Source organism: Jaculus jaculus, chromosome 5, assembly GCF_020740685.1.
Source record: "Jaculus jaculus isolate mJacJac1 chromosome 5, mJacJac1.mat.Y.cur, whole genome shotgun sequence".
NCBI classification, from domain to species: domain Eukaryota; kingdom Metazoa; phylum Chordata; class Mammalia; order Rodentia; family Dipodidae; genus Jaculus; species Jaculus jaculus.
In genome coordinates, this window is record NC_059106.1 from 100732031 (window position 1) to 100758341 (window position 26311).

General features: G+C 39.2%; 1 protein-coding gene across 4 annotated transcripts in view; it reads left to right on the forward strand.

Moving 5' to 3' along the window:
- Positions 1–26311, forward strand: part of Lepr (leptin receptor) — a 140594-nt gene that overhangs the window by 29932 nt on the left and 84351 nt on the right. Inside the window, exon 3 of one of the 4 annotated variants that reach the window (XM_045150513.1) lies at positions 18118–18179. The exons of the other annotated variants lie outside the window; for them this stretch is intronic. The gene's annotated coding sequence lies outside the window, so the exon portion shown is untranslated. The remainder of the gene's footprint in view (positions 1–18117; positions 18180–26311) is intronic. 4 annotated transcript variants of the gene reach the window in all.

Consider the following 26311-nt stretch of genomic DNA (forward strand, 5'->3'; position numbering starts at 1 on the left):
GCCTGAGAAAGATTTCAAAAGAATGATTATAAATATGTTCAAAGAACTCAAAGAGAAATCAAAGGAAGCAAAGAAGACACAGAACACCAATTTAATGAAATAAAGAGGTCAATACTAGACATAAATAAGGAAATAGAAATAATGAAGAAAAACCAGTTAGAATTACTAGCAATAGAGAACACAGTTAATGAAATAAAAAAACTCTAGAAAATCTCACCAGTAGAATGGATGAAGGAGAGGACAGAATATCTATCTAAGCTAGAAGACCAGGTGGAAGATCAAATACAGTCCAACAAAGAGAAAGATAAACTAATAGAAAAGTATGAGTGGGGATTTCAAGATATTTAGGACAGTATGAAAAGATCAAACATAAGAATTCAGGGCATAGTAGAAGGAGAAGAATTTCACTCCAAAGGCATAGTAGGTGTCTTCAACAAAATCACAGAAGAAAACTCCCCCCAAATTGGGAAAGAGGTGCCAATGCAGATACAGAAATCCTTTAGAACACTAGCCAGACAAAACCTGGAAAGAACCTTTCCTCGCCATATTATAATCAAACTATCAAACACACAAACCAAAGAAAAAGTATTGAAAGCAGAGGAGAAAAATCAAGTTACTTACAAAGATAAGCTTATCAGGATTACAGCACATCACTCAACACAAACTTTATTTTTAATTTTTTTAATTTATTTATTTGAGAGTGACAGACACAGAGAGAAAGACAGATAGAGGGAGAGAGAGAGAATGGGCATGCCAGGGCTTCCAGCCTCTGCAAATGAACTCTAGATGCGTGCGCCCCCTTATGCATCTGGCTAACGTGGGACCTGGGGAACTGAGCCTCGAACCAGGGTCCTTAGGCTTCACAGGCAAGCGCTTAACCGCTAAGCCATCTCACCAGCCCTCAACACAAACTTTAAAAGCCAGAAGGGCGTGGAGTGAAGTATTCCAAGTCATGAAAGATAACAAGTGTCAACCAAGGTTACTTTATCCTGCAATGCTATCCATTCAAATTGATGGAGAAATAAGGACATTCAATGACAGAAGCAAGCTAAAGGAGTATTTGACGACAAACCAGCTCTACAGGAAATACTTGAAAGAATCCTCCATGCTGAAGAAAAAGAAAAGCACACATACAAGGAACTGTGGAAAAACAAACAAATCTCAAATACTACTTAGCACAAGAGTGCAAAGGTAAAACCGGAAGAACTACAAAAAAAATGGCAAAAATGAATACACACCTTTCAAGATTCTCTCTTAATATCAGTGGCCTCAATGTCCCAACCAAAAAGGCATAGGTTTGCAAAATGGGTTTAAAAGCAGGATCCTTCAATTTGTTGCCTCCAAGAAATCCACCATTCTACAAAGGATGGACACTATCTTAGGGTAAAAGGTTGGAAAACGGTGTTTCAAGCAAGTGGACCTAGAAAATAACTAGGGGTTGCTATCCTAATATCTGACAAGGTAGACTTCAGTCCAATATTAGTTAAGAAAGATAAGGAAGGCCACTTTATATTGATTAAAGGCACCATCCAACAGAAGGACATTACAATCCTAAACATATATGCACCTAACATGGGGACCCCCCAAATTCATCAAACAAATGCTATTAGAACTAAGGTCACAGATAACACCAAACACAGTGGTGGTGGGTGACTTTAACACCCCACTCTCATCAATTGACAGGTCGTCCTGGGAAAAAATAAACAGAGAGGCATCTGGACTAAATGAGGTCATAGAAGGAATGGACCTAACAGATTTATACAGGACATTTCATCCAAAAGCTGCATAATATACATTCTTTTCAGCAGCACATGGAACATTCTCTAAAATAGACCATATATTAGGACACAAAGCAAATCTTAACAAATACAGGAAAATTGAAATAATTCCTTGCATTCTATCAGACCACAATGGAATCAAACTACAAATTGATAGCAAGAAAGGCTATAGAGCATACACAAAATCGTGGAAATTAAACAACACACTACTAAATGATGAATGGGTCAATGAAGAAATCAAGAAGGAAATCAAAAAAATTATAGAGTCAAACGAACGAGAACACAACATATCAAAATCTCTGGGACACAATGAAGGCAGCCCTAAGAGGTAAATTTATAGCTTTAAGTGCCTATATTAAGAAATTAGAAAGGTCTCAAATAAATGACCTAATGCTTCACCTTAAAGCCTTGGAAAAAGAAGAACAAAGCAAACCCAAAATCAAACCAAAAAATGGAAAGAAATAATAAAGAATAGGGCAGAAATTAATGAAATAGAAACAAACAACCAAACAAAAAAAACAATCCAACGAATCAATGAAACAAAGAGTTGGTTCTTTGAAAGGATAAACACGATTGAAAAACCCTTAGCAAATCTGACCAAAAGAAAGAGAGAAGAGACACAAATTAACAAAATTAGAGATGAAAAAGGTAACATCACAACAGATGCCAGAGAAATTCAAAAAATTATAGGGACATACTATAAAAGCATATACTCCACAAAGTATGAAAATCTGAAAGAAATGGACAATTTCCTTGATTTATATGACCTACTAAATTATATCAAGATGAGGTTAATCATATAACAATCATGGAGATCCAAGCAGTTATCAAAAATATCCCAACTAAAAAAAGTCAAGGCCCAGGTGGATTCACTGCTGAATTTTACCAGACCTTCAGGGAAGAACAAACACCATTGCTTCTTAAGGTTTTCCATAAAATAGAAAAAGAACGAATCCTACCAAATTCCTTCTATGAAGCCAGCATCACCCTGATACCAAAACCAGGCAAAGATAGAACAAAACCAGAAAATTACAGACCAATCTCCCTCATGAACATAGATGCAAAAATTCTCAACAAAATATTGGCAAACAGAATACAAGAATATATCAGAAAGATCATTCACCCTGACCAAGTAGGCTTTATCCCAGAGATGCAGTGGTGGTTCAACATATGCAAATTGATAATTGTAATATATTATATAAATGGACTGAAGGACAAAAATCACATGATAATCTCATTAGACATGGAGAAAGCATTTGACAAAATTCAACATCCCTTCATGATAAAAGTCCTATAGAAACTGGGAATAAAAGGAACATATCTCAATATAAAACACGCTATTTATAACAAGCCATAGCCAACATATTACTAAATGGGGAAAAACTGGAAGCTTTTCCACTAGAATCAGGAACAAGACAAGGGTGTGCACTGTCCCCACTTTTATTTAATATAGTTCTGGAAGTCTTAGCCATAGCAATAAGGCAAGAGACGCACATAAAAGGGATACAAATTGGAAAGGAAGAAATCAAGTTATCATTATTTGCAGATGACATGATTCTATATATAAAGGACCCTAAAGACTCTACCAGCAAACTGTTAGAGCTGATAAACACCGACAGCCATGTAGCAAGATACAAGATAAATACACAGAAATCAGTAGCATTCCTATATGCTAACAAAAACACACAGAGGATGAAGTCAGAGAATCACTCCCATTCACAATTGCTCCAAAGAAAATAAAGTACCTTGGAATAAACCTAACCAAGGAAGTAAGGATCTTTACAATGAAAACTATAAAACACTCAAGCAAGAAATTGCAGAAGACACTAGGAAATGGAGAAACATCCCTTGTTCCTGGATTAAAAGAATCAATATTTTGAAAATGGGAATATTAATAAAAGCAATCTATACACTTAATGCAATCCCCATCAAAATTCCAATGGAATTCCTCTCAGAAATAGAAAAAACAATCCAAAAATTCATTTGGAATCATGAAAAATCTCAAATACCTAAAACAATACTGAGCAACAAAAATAAAGCTGGTGGTATCACCATACCTGATTTTAACCTATACTACAGAGCCATAGTAACAAAAACAGTATGGTACTGGCACAAAAGCAGACATGTAGGTGAATGGAACAGAATAGAGGACCCAGATGTTAGTCCAGGTTGCTATAACTACCTGATATTTGATAAAAATGCCAAAAACACTCATTGGAGAAAAGACAGCCTCTTCAGTAAATGGTGCTGGGAAAACTGGATATATATCTGTCAAAAGATGAAAATAGATTCTTCTCTCTCTCCATGCATAAGAATTACGTCCAAATGGATTAAAGACCTTAACATCAGACCTGAAACTCTGGAACTGCTAGAGGAAATAGTAGGGGAAACCCTTCAACAAATTTGTCTTGGCAAAGACTTTCTGAATATAACCCCAATTCCTCAGGCAATAAAACCACAGATTAATCAGTGGGACCTCATGAAATTACAAAGACTTTGTACGGCAAAGGACACTGTGAAAAAAGCAAAGAGGCAACCTACAGAATGGGAGAAAATCTTTGCCAGCTATACATGTGATAGAGAATTAATATCTAGGATATACAAAGAATTCAAAAAATTAAATAATAAGAAATCAAACAAGCCAATTAAAAATGGGCTATGGAATTAAACAGAGAGTTCTGAAAAGAAAGAAATACAGATGGCATATAAGCATCTAAAAAATGTCCTACATCCCTGGTCATCAGGGAAATGCAGATTAAAACTACACTGAGATTCCATCTCACTCCTGTCTATCATCATGAAAATAAATGACCAGAAATGCTGGCGAGGATGTGGAAAAAGAGGAACCCTTCTACACTGTTGGTGGGAACGCAATCTGGTCCAGCCATTGTGGAGATCAGTGTGGAGGCTCCTAAGACAGCTAAAAATAAATCTTACATATGACCCACCTCTAGCACTCCTAGGCATGTATCCTAATATTATTACCTTAGAGATACTTGATCAACCATGTTTATTAGCACTCAATTCACAATAGCTGGAAATGGAACCAGCCTAGATGTCCCTCAACTGATGAATGGATAATGAAGATATGGCACATTTATACAATTGAGTTCTACTCTGCAGTAAAGAAAAATGAAGTTTTGAAATTTGCAGGAAAATGGATGGATCTGGAAAGGATTATACTAAGTGAGGTAACCGAGGCCCAGGAATCCAAGCATCATATGTTCTCCCTCATATGTGGATCCTAGCTACAGATGACTGGACTTCTATGTGAGTAGGACGAAAACTCAGTAGCAAAGGCCAGTAAGCTAGAAAGGAGATATTTAGGGAAAAGAAAGGAATGAGGGAGGTAGTTAATAGGATGGTATTGTATATATGTAAATAGAAGAATAGATTAATGGAGGTGAAAAGGCCCAAGTGAGGTCAGGGGAAGGGATTGAGTAAAGAAAAGGTGGAGGGATAGCTAAACAAAATCTAAGAGGATATAACTAAGTTATATGGAAACCTACTTTTTAGACAATGGAACACTCAGGAACCATAGATTGTTGCTAGAAGATTTTCAGTGCCAGGGATGGGATACCTTCCAGTAAGAGTTGTTGGCCAGGGATGTTGTTGGTATTAGTGTAATGCTGGTTTCATAAAGAAGTTATGGGACATTCCCTCCTTTTCAATTGTGGTGGCCCCAAAACATTATAGGCCATTGCTGAGTCCCTTGGTTTCCCACCAGGAATAGATGGTAAGACCCTATTGCTGAAGACTTTACATACTTGGGCTGCAAGGCCACTGAGAAATCCTGGTGGAACTGAGCTGATAACCTCCTCCATGTAGAGCAGCTGACAGAAAGCTAGAAGAAGCCATTCTTCATGCAGTTCAAAGAGAGAAAGAGAAAACACTGGACACTGCAAGCCTTATATTTGGCCAGCCAGGCCAAATGAGCCAATAGGTGCTGTAGTGGCACATCTGTCATGGTGGAAACCAACTGCCCTCTAATTGGACTGGAGGTCTGTTCCATGGGAGGTAATTCATCCCTGACACTGAAAACTTAAAACAGGGGTAGTCATGAGCCCTAGGGGTGCAACATCTGCTGATGACTGAAAAAATGTATATACTATGCTTATCAAACTGCCCAGTAAGCACTTCTCTTAATATTTATATCCTTATATTAACGCTACTCTCACTTTGGGTAGAGAATTTTCTCTTTTCAGATGGCAGTGACCTTGGGACAACTCAGAAGGTATCATAGTGCTGGAAAGAAGTGACTGGAGTACTGAGTATCATCTCAATTACACCTTCCAAGGCTCAGGGTCTAATCTGGAAGAGGTGGCAGAAAAAATATAAGAGCCAAAGGATGGGTAGGACTCCTTACAACGTGCTCCCTCCAGACATAAAATGGCCTGGATATCCATGATATCATAGTGCCTGACACTGCCTACACAAGACCATCATAAGAGGAGGAAAATATCATGACATCAAAATAAAAGAGAGACTAATTGAGAAGGGAAGGGGATATGATGGAGAATGGAATTTCAAAGGGAAAGTGTGGGGAGGGAGGGTATTACCATGGGATATTTTTCATAATCATATAAAATGTTAATAAAAATTGAGAAAAAAGAAAAAGCAATTAAAAACCTCCTAACAATGACAACAAAACTTATAGTTCCAGATGGATTTATGGCCAAATTCTACCAAGCCTTCATTCAAGAGCTACAAGCACTTCTTTTCAAGTTATTTCCCACAATTGAAAAGGAGGGAATATCCAATAACTTCTTTATGAAACCAGAATTACACTAATACAAAAAGCAGACAGAAACACAAGAAAGAAAATATCTTTGATGAAATTCGATACAAAGATTCCCAGTAAAATCCTTACAAACCAAATTGAAGAACACATTAAAAGCTTCATCCACCTCACTCAGGTAGGTTTCATCCAGGTATCACCATACCTGATTTCAAGATATACTTGAAAGACATAGTAATAAAAATAGCATGGTGTCTGGAGTGATGGCTTAGTGGTTAAGTGCTTGCCTGTGAAGCCTAAGGACTCTGGTTCAAGGCTCTATTCCCCAGGACCCATGTAAGCCAGATGCACATGGTGGTGCACGCATCTGGAGTTCATTTGCAATGGCTGGAGGCCCTGGTGTTCCCATTCTCTCCCTCTCTCTCTCTCTTTCTCTTTCTCCCTCTTTTTCTCTCTCTGTCTGTCACTCTCAAATAAGTAAATAAAAATAAACAAAAAGTTTAAAACATAGCATGGTACTGGCACAAAAACAGACACATAGATTAATGGAAAGGAATATAAGTTCCAGGTCTAAGTTCAAGTAACTACAGCTATCTGATCTTTGACAAAGGGGCCAAAAATGCACATTGGAGAAAAGACAGCATTTTCAGCAAATTGTGCTAGAGAAACTGGATAACCACATGTAGAAACAAAATTTAGATGCACTTCTCTCACTGCACAAAAAATCAACTCCAAATGGATTAGGAGACCTAAATATAAGACCTGAAACTGTGAAATTACTAGAAGGAAAAATAGGGAGTGCACACCAAGATACTGGTTATAGGGAAAGCCTTTCTGAATAAGATCCAGTAGCCACGTGAATAAGACAATTACTCAACCAGTAGGATCTCATCAAACTAACAAGCTATTGTACAGACAAGCAAACCATTAACAGAGTCAATAGTCAGCCTTTATAATGGGAGAAAATCTTTGCCAGCTATACTTCTGACAGGGGTTTAATATGTAAAATTTATGAAGAACTAAAAAAACCCTAAAAATAAAAAATCAAGTAATCCAATCAAAAAATAGAGAGAGGTGACAGAGAATTGAACAGAGAATTCTCAAAGGGAGAACAAATACCAATAAAACCTTAAAGAGATGTTCAACATTTTTAGTCACCAGGAAAATACAAATTAAAATGATTTTGAAGTCGGGTGTGGTGGTGCATGCCTTTAATCCCAGCATTTGTGAGGCAGAGGTAGGAGGATTACCATTAGTTCACGGCCAACCTGAGACTACATAGGGATTTCCAGGTTAGCCTGAGCTAGAGTGAGACCCTACCTCAAAAAAAAAAAAAAAAAAAAGAAGAAGAAGAAAAGAAAAGAAAAGATTTTGAAAGTCTATCTCACCCTTGTCAAGATGGAAATCATCAGAAAATTAAATGATAATAAATGCTGACAAAGCTATAGGGAAAGGAACCCTTACCCACTGCTGGTAGGAGTGCAAACTAGTACTACCACTGTGAAAGTCAGTTTGGAGACTCCTGAAAAAGATGAAAATAGATCTACCATCTGATCTAGCTGTTACCTGTCTTGGACATATGCCCTAAAAAATCTGCTCTATACTACTGATACTTGCTCAGCCATGTTTGTTGCTTCATGTTTGTAGCTAGGAATTGGAATCAGCCCAGATGCCTATCAACAGATGAAAGGATAATGAAAATGTGGTATATATACACTATGGAATTCTACTGAGCACTAAGGAAAAATGAAATAATGAAATACATAGGAAAATGGATGGAATTGGAAAAATCATTCTAAGCAAGGTCACACAGGTTCAGAAAGACAAATGCTAAATTTTCTCTTTCATATGTGGTTTCTAATTTGGATCATGAACTTGAGTTGAATGTCAACAGTAGTAATCATCAGGAGTATAGGTACTGAAGTAGAATGAGTTTAGGATAAAGTAGAAATAGTAGGGATTAGAGGAGGTGATACTTGACAGTCTAGGTGAGGAACAAAATATAAGGGGTAGAAAATCTTGGAGGAACAGGGGTTAGGAAGATGGGAGGAGTTACACAAAACTAAGACAATGTGAATCTGTACCACAAAAATCTTCTTCCTCGATATCATTTACAAGATACAACTGTCAATAAGTGGGGATGGGGAAGAAGGTCTGATCAGAAGTGCCATATAGAAGCTGGAGAGAGCTTAATCCTAAAACTGTGGACTCAGTCTGGTAAATTCTAGGACCAGAATTGGGTTACTGCCCACAGTGAGCTATAGATTAGGGAGACTCCTTAGATCCCCAAACAGTGCAGGCCACTGCCAAGCACCTGGCTACTGGCCAGAGCTAAAAGGTAAGACCCTACTGATGAAGACACCATAGGCTGTGGTCACATGATATTGAGAAACCACACTGGAACTGAGAGGGAAGCCAGTTCTTTCCTACATAGCCCTTATGGTGCTAGAAAATACTATGGGAGCTGTTGGGGGAAAATGGTTGCCAACATAGCAAATAAGCTGGAGACCCTGAAAGTTATGAAATCAACCAGCTGGGCAAGAAGTATATGTGAGTAATCAACTGTTCTTGGGTTTGACATGAAGCCTGCTCAGTGGGAGAAAATTCATACCTAGTACTGGGAACCTAAGTCAGAATTCCAAGCATAGGAAACACAGACTCAAAAAAACCCCACTGCTCTTTGGCCATGAAGAGTGGGCATACATATCAAAGAGTCTCTTAAACAAGTATGCTTATCCTCTTGAATCCAAGCTTTTCTCACTAGTGGTTTGAGAATCTGTTTTATTTTACAAATAGTAGAGAACAATTGGGAGGTCCAAGATCCATCAGTACCACAAGAAAAGATGGCTGGCTACCTATCACAAGACTATTATCTCTAATATATCTGCCCAGACCTAGAATACATTGCAGAGGAAGCAGAAACTCCAGTACTGCCCTTGCTGCTAGCCTGACAACAAGCTCCAGAGAGATAGCAACAGGCACAGTGGTCATTCAAAACTCATTAAAACAGAAATTCAGAACAGAGACCTCCACACTAAGTCAGCCATGGCTTGGGGAATATTGTGGAAGAGGGAGGCAGAAAGACTGATGGTGTGCTAGGAGAATTTGTCTGTCAAGCTGGAGTTTCTTTTTCAAATGTCAAAGTAGTCTCCAACTTCATGTATTTTGATGAAGACTGGGTGCTGAAAGGATTGAAAGAACTAATTCATGATGGGACCTTGAAGAATACAGACTGTTTCAGCAAACTAAAAGATAAGAGCAACATTATTCTACTTGGAGACACCCAAGGAGACATGAATGGCAGATGGTATAGCCAACATGGAATACATTCTGAAAATTGGATATGTAAATGACAGAGTAGATGAGCTTTTTGAAAAATACATGGAATCTTACGATACTGTTTTGGTGAAAGAGGAATCACTGGAAGTGGCTAATTCTGTTTTACAGAACATTCTACAAACAAACTTTTATCAAGACTTCACTCATGGTGCAGCTGATACAAGACCTACTCATCTGAAAGACTCATATTTATAACACATTCATGGCTTGATGTTCTCTTTATATAACTGAAGTATTTTCAGACAACATAGAATCCTTGTCCTACTTCTTTCACTATACTCCTCTCCATATTTTTAAATTAATTTATTTTTTATTAACAACTTCCATGATTGTAAATAATATCCCATGGAAGTACCTTCCCTCCCCCCACTTTCCCCTTCTAAACTCCACTCTCCATCATATATGCTTCCGGTCTCAATTAGTCTCTCTTTTATTTTGATGGCATGATCTTTTTCCTCCTATTATTATGGTCTTGTATAGGCAGTGTTAGGCACTGTGAGGTTATGGATATCCAGGCCATTTTGTCTTGAGGAGCACATTGTAAGGAGTCCTACCCTTCCTTTAGCTCTTACATTCTTTCTGCCACCTATTCTGCAATGGACCTAGAGCCATGGAAGATAGGATAGAGACATTGCAGGGCTGAGCACTCTTCTGTCACTTATTCCCAGCACCATGATGGCTTTTGAGTCATGCCAAAGTCACTGCCATCTGAAAAGAGAAGGTTCTCTACCAAAAATGAGAGTAGCATTAATATATGGGTATGAACACTAAGAGAACTGCTTACTGGGCAGTTTGATGAGTGTAGTATATACATTTATCCAGACAGCAGCAGACATTACACCCCTAGGGCTAATGGCTACCCCTGTTTTAGGTTTTCAATATCAGGGATTTATTCTGTCCCATGGAGAGGGCCTCCAGTCCAATTAGAGGGCAGTTGGTTTCCACCATGACAGATGTGCCACTGTTGCACCCTTGGCTGGCCAAATATAAGACTTGCAGTGTCCACTGTTGGGTATCTTCACTGGTGATTTCTCTCTCTCCCATTGAACTGCATACAGAATGGCTTCTTGTAGCTTTCTGTCAGCTGGTCTACATTGAGGATGTTTTCAGCTCAGTTACAGCAGGATTTCTCAGTGGCTTTGAAGCCCAAGTATGTGGAGTCTTCAGCAATAGGGTCTTAACATCTATTCCTGGTGGGAAGCTAAGGGCCTTAGCAATGGCCTGTAATATTTTGGGGGCATCAGAGACCTCCTTGGCCAACAAGTCACTGGAAGTTATCCAATCCCTGGCATTGAAAATTTTTTAGTAACAATCTATGGCTCCTGAGTGTTCCATTGTCCAAAAAAGAAGGTTTCTATATGACTTATTTATTTCCTCTTAGATTTTGATTAGCCCTCCCTCCACCTTTACTCAGTCTCTTCCTTTGACCTCACTTAGGCCTTTTCACCTCCATTAATCTATTCTTCTACTTACGTATATACAATACCATCCTATAACATCTTCCCTCCCTTCCTTCCTATTCACTTTATATCACCTTTCTAGCTTATTGGCCTCTGCTACTGAGTCTTCTTCCTACTCACACAGAAGTCCAATCATCTGTAGCTAGGATCCACATATGATAGAGAACATGTGACATTTGGCTTTCTGGGCCTGGGTTACCTCACTTAGTATAATCCTTTCCAGATCCATCCATTTTCCTGCAAATTTCATAACTTCATATTTCTTTACTTCTGAGTAGAACTCCATTGTGTAAATGTGCCACATCTTCATTAGTCAGTGATCAGTTGAGGGACATCTAGGCTGGTTCCATTTCAGCTATTGTGAGTAGAGCGGCAATAAACATGGTTGAGCAAGTGTCTCTAAGGTAGTGAGATGAGTCTTTAGGATATATCCTCAGGTTCGCATTGCTGATAGAAATCACCCAACTAGGAGCAGCTTGTGGGAAAATGAGGTTTATTTTGGCTTATAGGCTTGAGGGGAAGCTCCATGATGGCACAGGAAAATGATGGCATGAGCAGAGGGTGGACATCACCCCTGGCCAACATAAGGTAGACAATATCAAGAGGAGAGTGTGTCACACACTGGCATGGGGAAACTGGCTATAACACCTATAAACCCACTGCCAACAATACACCACTTCCATGAGGCTTTAATTTTTAATTGCCATCAGCTGGGGAACCTAGCATCCAGAACACCTAAGTTTATGGGGGACACCTGAATCAAACCACCACCTTCCACCCCTGGCCCTCATAAACTGATATACATACATGATATAAAATGCAATGCATTTATCCAACTTTAAAATTACCCATAGTTTTTATCAATTCCAGTGATGTTCATACATCCCCATAGTCCAAGGTTTTTAAATTTATTCATTTATTTATTTATTTGAGAGCGACAGACACAGAGAGAAAGACAGATAGAGGGAGAGAGAGAGAATGGGCGTGCCAGGGCTTCCAGCCTCTGCAAACAAACTCCAAACGCGTGTGCCCCCTTATGCATCTGGCTAATGTGGGACCTGGGGAACCGAGCCTTGAACTGGGGTCCTTAGGCTTCACAGGCAAGCGCTTAACCGCTAAGCCATCTCTCCAGCCCAGTCCAAGGTTTTTAAACTGAGCCATGATACCAAAAATTAACCTCAGAAAGCCCATAATGGCACAGAGTAATCATTTGCATGGCAAAAGATGGCATTGGGCATAGCAAAGAAATATTCCACCAATACAAGATTTAAAACAACCAAGGCAAATATCAAACTCTGTAGCTTCAAGTCCAACAACTCCAGCCAGTGACAAATCTCCAAGTTCAATAATTCTAACCAGCAACAACTCTCTGGCACTCCAATTCCACCCCTCCAGCTAGGCTACTCACAGTTCTGAAAAACTTCATCTCAGCCGGTAGCTTTCCTTAGCAGCCATCTTGTGGTCCTGGCAGCTCCACTGGGTCTCCACTGCAACTTACGGTCCATCCTTATGGTCCCATGGGGGTCTCCATGCAGGCATCCAGCAAATCTGCTTCACACTGCCCATTGCTATTTCCAAAACACAAGACCATTTTGCAAACTCAGTGGCCCTCTCTTTCCTGCATATCTTATACTCCACAATACCAGGTAGGGTGCCAATTTGTTAATCCGGGGGGGGGGGGGTAAAGCAGACTTTGAAGAACAGGACATTCCTTGAGCACTCAGGCCCATTCAAAAGTGTCTACATTCTTCCTGTCACCCCAGTGCAGATCAGTTAGCCCAATTTCAAAGGTTGTAATCTCTCAATAGCAGCTGAACCGGCAGCAGTTCACCCAAAGATTTTTGTTTCTGTGCCATATCCCTCTGCTCATTCATCTGCTCTGTTCATTTCTATGCAAAGCAACCCTGCACAAGTTCTCAGGACCCAGGCATAACAGCAAGCTTCCCACACAAACTGCTAGCCCAGTCCAGGCAAAGCTCTTTCTCACCCTCATAAACCAGACCTCACAGTCCATAGTTCTTACTGCATTCAGGCCTTTCAATTCTGACTGGAATAGTCCCTCAAGCTGTACTTACAGCACTTCAAGGCATCTCTTAAGTCAAGGTTTCAACTCCTTCCACATTCCTCTTGAAAATCAGCTCCAAAAGGCCAAAGCCACACAGTCATGTGTCTAGCAGCATTTCCACTTGTCAGTACCACTTTACTGTTGTAGTCAGATTCACGTTGCTGGTAGAAATCACCCAACCAAGAACAGCTTGTTGGAAAAAGAGGTTTATTTTGGCTTATAGGCCCAAGGGGAAGCTCCATGACGGCAGGGGAAAATGATGGCATGAGCAGAGGGTGGACATCACCCCTGGCCAACATAAGGTAGACAATAGCAACAGGACAGTGTGCCATACACTGGCATGGGGAAACTGGCTATAACACCCATAAGCCCACCCCCAACAATATACTGCCTCCAGGAGGCTTTAATTTCCAATTGCTATCAGCTGGGGAACCTAACATCCAGAACACTTAAGTTTATGGGGGACACCTGAATTAAACCACAACATATGCCTAGGTGTGCTATAACTGGGCCATATGGTAGATCTATTTTTAGCTGTCTTAGGAACCTCCACACTGATTTTCACAATTGCTGGACCAGATTGCATTCCCACCAACAGTGTAAAAGGGTTCCTCTTTTTCTGCATCCTCGCCAGTATTTATGGTCATTTGTTTTCATGATGGTAGCCAATCTGACAGGAGTGAGAAGGAATCTCAACATAGTTTTAATCTTCATTTCCCTGATGACTACAGATGTAGAACATTTTTTTTAGATGTTTATTTGCCATCTGTATTTCTTCTTTTGAGAACTCTCTATTTAGTTCCATAGCCCATTGTGGTGGTCTGAATAGGTGGCCCTCAATATATTCAGTTCTTTATTGTTTGTAGTTTGTATCTGCTGGCTACCTGGAAGGAGGCAATGTCACTGGGTGATCTTAAGGTGTGGTGGTGAGTTTCAGATTTTAATCTAAAGATATGCAAAGTATGCCTAGCTGGAGTTCCTGAAGTGTGCTGTGGCTTTTGACCTTTAGGCTTGCACTTCGCTCTCTCTGTTTGTGTCTGTGAAGGCAGGCCAGCTTCTTCTGCCATTATGGAACTTCCCCTGGATCTGTAAGCTTCAATAAATCCTTTCCTCCATAACTGTGCCTGATCTGGAAGTTTATCTCAGTGAACCTGAATCTGTCTGCTACAGAATTTGGTACCAGGAATGGGGTGAGTAGAACCTGGCCATGTGGATGTTGATCTTTTAGAATCTTTGTTTTGGAGGAATGGGCATGGACATAGTGCTTGCAACTGAAGATGCCTTCTGGAGTGGTAAGCTAAGTTTTATGAACTATTTTGATCAGAGTTTGAGAATGCTAAGTGCAGACAGCATTGAACTTTGAAGCTTGGCTTATGAGCTTTCTAAGGGGAGGGATAAACAGCAGAGGACTTTGTTGGAACTGGGCTACTTGCATAAGGGCTGGCTGCATCCTGCTGCCCAGGCACAAAGAGTTTGATCAAGGTTAAATTTGTAATGGACTAATGTGCTTGGCTAGTTATACTGGACTGAGAGATTTAAGATTTTAAGCTGGAAAACTTTAAGCAAGTTAAATTTACTGGCACAGAGACTGGCTTTAGATTACTAAAGCTGCTATTGTCAAACACATTAGCAATCTTAAAGCAAAATGGTCCAATTGCTTTACCATGGAAAGGATGCCTGAGGAAAGACTATCATAAAAATGCAAACACCTTTGGAAAGAGTTGACTGGTGAAGGAACCTGCTTTTCAAGGTTATTATTTATTTTGTCTGTGAATTAAGAATATGGCTGTGTCCTACACACCTGGTATTGGTTTCAAGGCATGAAAAATACAAGGAGTGGTCATAAATTGCACATGCTTCCAGGAGCTGAGATGTGGCCTGATGCCCTAATAGGCTGAAATAGCCTTTGGAAAATGTGAGGAGTAGTCATGAATTGCATATGGTTCCAGGAGCTGCTGCTGAGATGCAGCATGAGGCAGGGCATGATGCCCTGATAGGCTAAAAGAGCCTTTGGAAGATGCACCGTGGTTTGCATGAAGACCTCAAGAAGTTCTGGATATACCAGGACTGTGCAAGGGCTACTATGGAGTGCACTGTTGGCCTGGGATGAAAGTGTTCCCCTGCTACTCTGCCCAGCTGGAGGGGCAGAATTGGAAAATCTGGAGACTGTCAGTCTCTGGTTATGTTGAACTTGAACTGCAGAAGTTTGATGTTTGTTTGATGGCGGTTGAGTTTGCATTGTTTTAGTCTCTCCTTGGTATGCCTTATACCAGTTGAAAATGTTTACTCTGTGCCTTTATATGTTAGAAGTGTTTAACTTGTTTGATTTTTACAGGTCTTTATATCTTAAATTGGTCAAGACTGTGGGGACCTTTGAAATTGAACTGAGTACAATTTACAATGTGTAATGGTTATAAATGTACTGGGGGCCAGGGGCGGAATGTGGTGGTTTGATTAGATGGCCCCCAATATATTCAGTTCTTTATTGTTTGTAGTTTGTATCTGCTGGCTACCTGGCTGGAGGCAATGTTACTGGGTGATCTTAAGGTGTGGTGGTGAGTTTCAGATTTCAATCTAAAGATATGCAAAGTGTGCCTAGCTGGAGTCCCTGAAGTGTGCTGTGGCTTTTGGCTTTTGGCTTGTGCTTCTCTCTCTCTGTTTGGCCCTGTGAAGGCAGGCCAGCTTCTTCTGCCATTATGGAACTTCCCCTGAATCTGTAAGCTTCAATAAATCCCTTCCTCCATAACTGTGCCTGATCTGGAAGTTTATCTTAGCGAACATAAATCTGTCTGCTACACCCATTTTTAACTGTTTTTTTTTATTATTTAATTTTTGAGTTCTTTGTATATCCTAGATATTAATCCTCTATCAGAAGTATAGCTGGTAAAAATGTTTTCCCATTCTGTAGGTTGCCTTTATTCACATTGTCCTTTGCCATACAAAAGCTTTGTAATTTCATGAGGTCCCAGTGGTTAATCTGTGGTTTTATTGCCTGAGCAATCGAGGTTATATTCAGAAAGTCTTTGCCAAGAACAATATGTTGAAGGGTTTCCCCTACTTTTTCCTCTAGCAGTTTCAGAGTTTCAAGTTCCTCTCCATATTTTTAATTGACTTTTAAAGAAATGTCAGGAAACCACAATTGGAAAAATAACTCCCTATTTTTCCAGTGTGAGTTTTGTAGTTTGATGTTATCATGTATTTTTTGAGGAGTGTTTATATTCCAAGAAACTTTGTAGAAGTTCAAAAAGAAGTTGTATGACATGGTGAAATAATGTAAATAATTTGAAGCACTGCAGTACTTGGAATTGGGGTGGAATAGGATGATGACATTGCCATCTCCAGGAATTGTGTTTGATTTGGTTGTTTTTGGGTGAAAAATAAGTATGTTGCAGACAAGGCTTCACCTAGGGTTTGAAAAATTATTGGTGTCCATGTCCCTAACATTACAAAACACTTTACTATCAACGCACTGGCAATAAACATGGGGTAGAAAACCTTTTTCTTTTTTAAAGAGTAGAATAAAAAATGCAGATGGTTAAAGGGACTGGAGAGAGAAAAAGGGAGAGAGAACATGAGGCTGTATACACACAAGTACAAGTAGAAGAGTGAGTGAGTGTGTCCTGTCCTTGGATCAGGAGTTTCTGTAAAGTTATTGGTGACACTGTGATAAGTATTTTTTTGCCAGTTTGTACTAGATAGTAATTGAAGCTTAGAGCCAAATTGAGATTCTCAGGAGTTTCTGTAATAGTATTATAATGAGCTTTTAAAACATATAAAGTCTTGTTTAAGAACAGCTGTCACCAAACATCTGTTTCATGAAGGCATAGGACAACATACTTTTTCTCAGAATTATACTTTCTCACTTTGCTTTAGCTGGTAGCTATTTTTTTTAAAGATTTTTATTTATTTATTTGAGAGTGACAGAGAGAGAAAGAGGCAGATAGAGAGAGAGACACACACAGAGAGAGAATGGGTGTGCCAGGGTCTCCAGCCACTGCAAACGAACTCCAGATGTGTGTGCCCCTTTGTGCATCTGGCTAACGTGGGTCCTGGGGAATTGAGCCTTGAACCAGGGTCCTTAGGCTTCACAGGCAAGCACTTAACCGCTAAGCCATCTCTCCAGCCCTAGCTAGTAGCTATTATTTGGAATTTAAACCTAAGAAAAATTTAAAAACTATAAAAATAAAATAATAGAAGAATTATGTTTCTGTATTCATCAACAGAATTTCTGAACCAAATTAGTTAGTATTTAGGAGATGAAAGGAAATAAGTTGTACACATGCATAGTTGTATGTATATGTAAACAGAGAACATACTGTCCTATAAATACACACCTATTAGTTGTAGTTGCTATTATATTATTAATAAGATGTTATCAATTAACATTATAGCATACTGCTCTTATCACGCCTGTCTAAGAGATAATTCCAAATTTGTACAGTAACCTTGAACTTTTAGAGTCTTGCTGCTGGTAGAGTGTGATTTGGGTTCTTTACAAAAAGAATAGCAGTTCTTCAGGTTCCTGGCAGCTTCTTGCTTTTTTTGGATTTGAGATAGCATCTCACTCTAGCTCAGGCTGACCTGGAATTCACTATGTAGTCTCAGGGTGGCCTTGAACTCACGGCGATCCTCCTACCTCTCCTCCAGCACATTCTAACTTGAAATTCATTTCTCACACAGGACATCCTATTTCCTCTTACTGCTACTCTCACTGACCTTTGTTTCTACTGACCACAGGTCCTGCTGGATTGTGATAGCACTTAGGGCAGTTTTACATTCCTCCCATTCTTCAAGGGCAGGTAAGTAGCCTCTGTATGGATGCTTTTATGATTTTTTAATCAAATCTCTCGTCCAATTTTTAAATAGTTGTAATTCTTTAAATCTTAGGCACAATAGGTTTTTAAGATATATTATCATTTTTATATCATTAAGATACCTATTTAACTATTTTGTAGTATTTTTTCATTATTTTTGATTTTAGTTCTGTACTTATTGAAAAAATTCAGCTAGACTTACTTATATAATTATAAAATTTAAAACATGTCATTTATATAAGGAAAATAAAAACCACATATTTTAATTTAGGAATTTTTTTTCTTATATTCAACACTTACTTTGTGTTTGTTTAGTCACTCTTTATTAATTAATTAATTTGTGGTATGGTCTCAGGGTAGTCTGGAACTCACAGTGATTCTCTTACCTTTCACCTTCTGAATGCTGATTAAAGGCATGTACCACCATGCTGGCTTGTTTAGTCACTTTTGAACTTGGAGCTACTGGTATCAGTATTTTCCTATCATACTCTAGGCAAATCATCTCCCATATCATTGAGCTTTATTTCCACGAACATTCCTAGAATCAAGAGGAAGGGAAACCTTTCTTCTTTTAAACGAATTCTTAAGCATTTCTTTTTTTTTTTTTTTTTTGTTTTTTTTGAGGTAGGGTCTCACACTGGCTCAGGCTGACCTGGAATTCACTATGTAGTCTCAGGGTGGCCTCGAACTCACGGTGATCCTCCTACCTCTGCCTCCCAAGTGCTGGGATTAAAGGCACGCACCACCACGCCCGGCTTTAAGCATTTCTTGAAAGTATATAGTATTTGATTTTGGTATATATACATAATGTTGCACGATTGGAGTTCTGGGAGGGATTAGGTCTCATAACAATGCAGATGAGAGACAGAGAGAGAAAGAAGGGGAAGGGAGAAGGGAAGGAGGACAATAGAAAGCAGCCAGCTCTGGGTTTAGAACAGGCTTATGACTCCCAAGCTGAGGGTCCTTGTCCAAGTTTATCAAAGAATTGAAAGAAAGAAAAAAAAAACATGGCACCTGGAAGGGTAAGTTATGGAAGATTCATTAAGGTAGCAATAGAGGATTCATTAGGATAAGTTGGAAACATAGACGAAATTATAAACACTCCCAGGCCAAAGGAGTACTGCCCAAGTAGGGAGGGAAAAATGTAGAAAGAATTTCTCATATGGGGAAAATGTCTCTCATATGTGATCCATTTATATGAATTAGGCATCCAATTAGAATGACTCATTGCCAGGTTCAGATGTTCAGGAAGGGCTCTGATTGGCTGGTGTACACCTAGGAGGACGCTGACTTGAGAAGGGTCAGCCTGTAGGTGGTAAGCCAGAGAAAGGTTAGGAACTGGCTTTCTTGGAGTCATGACTAGGGCTGAAGTTCTGGGAGAGATTAGATCTCCATAAGGATGCAGAAGGAGACCCCCCCAAGGCCTATGAAGCCCAACTTCAGGTTTTTGTCTAAGTTACCAAAATTGTAAACATGGACTCAAAAAAGGGTAAGTTTTGAATGAGATTTATTTTGGGGTAAGTTAGGAGGGAAACGAAAGCTCAAGCCAAAAGCAATTCTTCTCTTGTCCAAATGTGGCTGGGAAGAGGGAGGGAAGATAAGAAAATCTCTCTCATAGTGAAAGGTCTCTTTCCTGGAAAGAAGTCTCTGGGGAAGGGGTTCACACATGTGGGGAGCAAGCAGAAAAGTGCCCAGAACAAAGCAAGAAAGTGCCAAGGCAAAAAGAAATGGAGATCAAGAAGATCCCTTTCACAAAAAGGCAGAAGGAAAGGAGTCAGGGGTCCAAGAGAGATCAAAAGAGCCAAGAGGGATCAAGAGAGCTCTGTCTGTTGCTAATTTTTTCTTTTTGCATTCACCCATGTATACACACAATATAATTTAAATATTTAGCAGCTACTTGATGAAAAGAGGATGATGAGTTTTTATCCTAGTGAAGAAATAGAAATAAACATATTTAAATTATAATTAAATCAAATGCTTAATTTTTTATCTAACCATGAGCTAGATATTTCTTTAGCAGAAAGTGAATGCAAAACATTAACAGCAGATGGAGCACATTGGGTTTATTCATCAAAGCAAGGGAATTGTCAGAATTACTGTCCTGACTCATAAACATTTTTTTGTTTATTCTATTTATTTATTTGAAAGCGACAGACAGAGAGGGAAAGAGGTGGGGGGGGGGATGGGTGCACCAGGGCTTCCAGCCACTGTAAACGAACTCCAAACGCGTGCACCCACTTGTGCATCTGGCTAATGTGGGTCCTCGAACTGGGGTCCTTAGGCTTCACAGGCAAGCGCTTAACCGCTAAGCCATCTCTCCAGCCCTCATAAACATTTTTATAAGCTGAGAGAATTTTTGAGATCACTGAAGCAAGTTGTAAATAATTCTTTTCTATCCAGTCATTCAACTCAAACACTAATTGAGACTGTTGTTTATGGTTAACTAGAACTGATAGATAAAAATGGCAAAACAGACATTTCCAATACTAATTAGACTGTCCGATCTTCCTCTGAAAACCCATCCCATGATCATTCAGTAGAATATAGACTTCTGTTTTTTTTTTTGTTTAGAAGGTTTGTAGTGATAACTAATGAGAAAGTTATTTGTTTAGTATTTCATTTATAAAAGTTGAACATGGATGAGATGCATGGTGTTTTTGTTCAATGTCTTGTACTGAGCACAGAAACCCTTCTCACACAGGCAGCTAACAAACAAAATACTCACTATATTTTGCAAATATGTTGTCTGTATACAAATAATCTGCCAACTTTCTGGATCAATTGGAGATCCACATGAGACCTGAATGAAGAATCCTTCTACCAAGTTTGATGAGTGGTAAGATTCAGGAGTGTGGTGACTTGAAAGAACCACAGAGAATAAGTAAAATCTAGTAATGACCACATAATCTGATCTGTTATTATTTCTGAAAACCAGGATTAAAGATGATTAAGATGTTAAAAATACCCCCACCATATTCTTCTGTATGAAGTTAGTCATCTTATTGTTCAGTTTTCAGTGCATTTGAAGTAGACTCATGGACTTTGACTGTTTCAATTCAAAATGATAGCTATATCAGACAAAATGTCACCACCAACTTTACAGAAATTACTGATCATTACTATGAGGGGAATTTGCTTATTTTTTTAAAATATTTTTATTTATTTATTTATTTATTTGAGAAAGACAGAGACAAACAGTGAGTATGGGAATGCCAGATACATGTGCCACTTTGTGCGTCTGGCTTTATGTGGGTACTGGGGAACCAGACCTTGACTGTCAGGCTTTGCAAGCAAGCACCTTTAACTTCTGAGCAATCTCTATGGCTCTCTTATTTTACTATTAAAAATGTTTTCAGTTTAGACTGGAAAGTTGGAGAAAACTTGACTGACTTTTTGAGTGTGTGCGTGTAAGCTGTCACAATTATTTTCTAATGAAAAGTGAGCTCTTTCTTTCTCTTACCACATGTGAGGTATTGGTTATGGTTACTGGGGTACAGGATACTTAATTTTCCATGTTTCCAAGTTAGATATCTCAGTTTTCACATGAGGATTTCAATTCTATCTTAAGTTTGTATAACTTCTAAGTGTATCACTCCTTTTGACTGTTAATGTAGAATGAGTACAGACATGGTTTGAATGTGGTTCTCCCAAATTTATTTATTGACACTTGATTATTAAAGAAGTGAGGCCATAGGAGATGACTACAGCACAAAGATCAATCCCTCAGTGGAGGTCTGGGGCTGTAGATCAGAGGTAGAGTGCTTGTTGTAGTCACCGCCACATTGCTGGGGCAAAGCACCTGATCAAAAGCAGCTGATAGGAGGAAAGAGTTTGTGTTGGCCTGCAGTCTTGGAGGGAAGTTTCATGATGGCAGGAGACAACATTACATGAGCAGAGGCTGGACATTACCTCTGCCACAGCACGTGGAAAAAAGCATCCCAAGAGTGAACCAAGTCCTGGCAAGGGGGGAACTGGCTATATTACCCCTAAGCCCAGCCCCAACAACACACATTCTTCAGCAAAGATCTACCTCCCAAATTGCAACCAACATTTAGAACAAATGAGTGTTTTGGGTCATGTGATTCAAAACACTACATTCTACCCCTGCTCCCCATAGACTTCACATGACAGCCTCAAGATGCAAAGATATATTCAGTTTAACTTTAAAAGTTTCTATAGTTTTTGTTAATCCCAACACTGTCCAAATATCATTGTTCAAAGCATCTTAACTGTGAGCCTGCAAAACTAAAACATAAGATACACACACATAATGGCATACAGTGAACATTCCTACTACAAAAGAAGGTATTACAAGTAAGGATTGAACCAATGCAAGATCTAAACTAGGCAGGGCAAACACGTAATCCTAGAGCTTTTTGTCTGGCATGAAGGACCCATGACAGAGTCTCTGGGCTCCACTTCTGCTCCTCCATGTTCTCATCTCTGGGTGTGTCTATGAGGTTCTGGAGGCTCTGACTTAGTGAGTGGATCAGCCCCTTGATGAATTTATAATATTATGATAATGACATTGTTGGGAGGTGGAGAAAGGTAAGAGGTGGGGCCTACTTGGATAAAGAAACTGGGCACTTGGGGTCTGTATCTTGCCGTAGTCTCTTTCTAAATTTCACTTTTCTCTAATTCTGTCCACATTATGTGAACTGCTTTTGTATGTTGTGCCCTCCCCAATATGATGGATTGATATTTCTGACACTGTGAACCAAAGTAAATCCTTCCTCCTTTAAGTTATTGCTGTCAGGAGTTTTGTTACAATGATGATATAGCCAATATAGCTGTCTATGGATGCTATGAGAATGACTTGTGTATAGATTTCTTCCACTTAGTTTTGTCCGGGTGTGATGCCATTAATCCATTTTGAAGGATATTTCAAGATTTCAAGATAGAATCTTTATTTTTTGTTTTCATTTTTTATTAGAGGGAAAGAGAAAATATTAATTGGCATACCAGGGCCTCAGTCACTGCAATCAAACTCCAGATGCATGTGTCACCTTGTGTGTCTGGCTTATGTGGGTTCTGGGGAGTCAGATCTGAGTCTTGGGCTTTGTAGACAAGTGCCTTAATTGCAAAGCCATCACTCCAACCCAAGGCAGAGTCTTTATCTTGCTATATTCTCTCTATATATAAATATAGAATACCAGGGATAATTTGTGAAAGATATAGTGATAAGGAATATAGTAAAAACATTTATTTTGTGACACTTGCATTCTAGTAGGAGCAGACAGACAACAAACAAGAAAATAATCTTCAAGTTAGTGTCCTGTGACACGTAGTGGCTGATAGGCCCTTTCAGGGTACAATGTTGAAACCATAGGTGGATGGAAGTGCCTCTGAAAATGGGACTTAAGCACAGTGAGGCCTGAGGTATGTGAGGCCTGAGAAGCAGTGGGATCTGGGAGCTCCTCTTTTACTTGGACCGTGGAAATGGATGTGCTCTAGTTCTTAAAGAGATGCAGTGTGACCTCTGTTTTAGCAATATCACTCTGACTGCCATGTAGAGAACACATGGAATTGGGGAATGAGGGCAGAGCTAGAGAGGCTAGATTCTTACCTCTTCTGACGGACCAAGGGAGAGCTGTGGGTGCCTAAGAATAGAACATTGGCAGTGGAAGACATGCAGAATGGTGGAATTTTGAAATTCTGTTAATCTAATTATCATCTCATGAAAGTTATCAGGAAAGTGTTCTTAGTGTTTGGATTATTATTTCTATTATTATTCATTGTGTGTGGGTATGTGTGTATAGGTCAGAGGGTGTTGTCAGCTGTCTTCCTCAGTCATTCTTCACCTTTTTTATTGAAACAGGGTCTCTTGCTGGACTCAGAGTTTGCCTCCTCAGCTATTATAGCTAGCTACTTTGCCCAGGGGCTTCATTGTCGCCACCTCACAAATGCTGGTGTTACAGATGGGCCACCACCCTGCCTGGCATCTATGTGGATCCTGGGGATCTGAAGTCAGGTCTTCACCTTTGAGCAGCAAGTGCTTTACTGACTGAGCCATCTCGCTGTTAGTAGCTTTCACTTTATTTTTTTATTTTTTATTTTTTTAAATTATTTATTTATTTATTTATTTGAGAGCGACAGACACAGAGAGAAAGACAGATAGAGGGAGAGAGAGAGCATGGGCGCGCCAGGGCTTCCAGCCTCTGCAAACGAACTCCAGACACGTGTGCCCCCTTGTGCACCTGGCTAACGTGGGACCTGGGGAACCGAGCCTCGAACCAGGGTCCTTAGGCTTCACAGGCAAGTGCTTAACCGCTAAGCCATCTCTCCAGCCCAGTAGCTTTCACTTTAAACACACTGCATTTATTTGATCTTAAGAAAATTCTGAACAAATTCTGGCTTATATTTAAGAAGTGTTTCCAAATTAATCATGTTGGGTATCTTAGTCTTATTTTGGTCCACTTGCCATTAGACCATTAGTTTTCTATTTCCATTTGCTTGACTTTTTTGTTTTTTTTCTGAGGCAGAGACTCTCTATGGTCCAGGCTGACCTGGAATTCACTGTGTAGTTTCAGGGTGACTTCAAACTCATATTGATCCTCCTACCTCTCCCTCTGGAATGCTGAGATTAAAGGTGTGCACCACCATGCCTGCCTGTTGATATTTTTAAACAGGGTCTCATGTAGCCTAGGCTGGTCTTGAGCTCCTGATCTTGAAGACTGTCTCCCTCCACCTTTCAAGTGGGGAGTGCAGGCTTGTGCCATCATGCCTAGCTTTGCTTGGCTGTTTTCAATCATTGTTTTAAAATTCTGTCACGTTTTTCTGTATTGTTTGTGTTTTTTGGAAACCTTAATTTTGAGTATATTTCCTTGAATATGCGTGGGAAAGCAGCTTTCACAGTTATGGCTATGCTTTTTTATATTTATTTATTTATTTATTTTATGAATATGATGGTTTATCTCTCACATGAGGATAAAGCCTGGCTGCAGGAACTCTCTACCAGCCTAACTTGTGTTGTGCTTGGAACATTAAACAAAGGCCCAGTTATCTTATCAAAGGAAAGTAACATATCTATTTGGTCACTTACCAGACCAGTTAAGTAAAATGTGAATCAAACAAATTTTTGGCCTGAAGTATGTCTGATTAATATAATCAAAGCAGTCCAGTGATGTGTTGTATCTGTGACACACTCTTTATTATCACATGCTCTCTTGGATTGGTTTTATGAGAAGCTTTGATATCAGAAATGGGTAACAAACAGCAGAGGTAGTTTGCACGTATTTTGTGTGATTAGAACACACTGAGAACTTCAGGCATAGAACCAGTTGCTGGAGACCTTGAAGAATGATTGTGATTTCAGTAATATAAGGAGCCAACATTCTGATAAAAACATAGCATACTACAAATTGTTTATACACATTCACAGTTTCTTCCCAGGAGTATGCTAGTTATAAAACAAATGTACACCATTGTCTGTGTACTTATCCCCTATTGCCCCTTCTCAGATGAGTTATGAGACTTGTACTTTAGTAATTGTTATAATTGTGTGATTTCCACTTTAAAATAAAATTCTCACTGTAGACAGCTTTAGAAGGGGTTGTAGAGCTCATTCAGCTATAGGTGAGGTTGACAGTGTTGAAATCCCATGTTCTACAGCTGGTTAGCAGATGAGCCCAGACTTGCACCAGAGATCTCTGATACCTAATTCGGATCTTCTTATCTCAGATTATTTTAGTGGATTGAGTTCTAATTTAAGATCATAAAAAACTGAGATATCAAAATAGCATAGTATTTCATCCAAGTCTAAGCCCACACCATTATCATTTTACTATCATTCTATTTCATGACATCGTATAGTAAAGCATCTTATTTGTGATACATTTCAAATTGAGTAGAAGTTATGGAGAAGCTTAACTCTGAATAGCATTTGGATGTATCAAGACATCAAACCTTAGTTTGGGTATATATTTATATTTTATATTTTATATGATAACTCTACAATATGCATTCCAAAAACACAGTAAATGAAGAACAGGTTTCTGAAAGCATTTTGGAAATTTTATCCTATTTATTAGAAATAAATGTGTAGTTGTTACCTGAGCTGAAACCATAGAACTTTGTAGTAGCACAGTAAAACTTGTAGAAGATCAGGGAAATGTAGG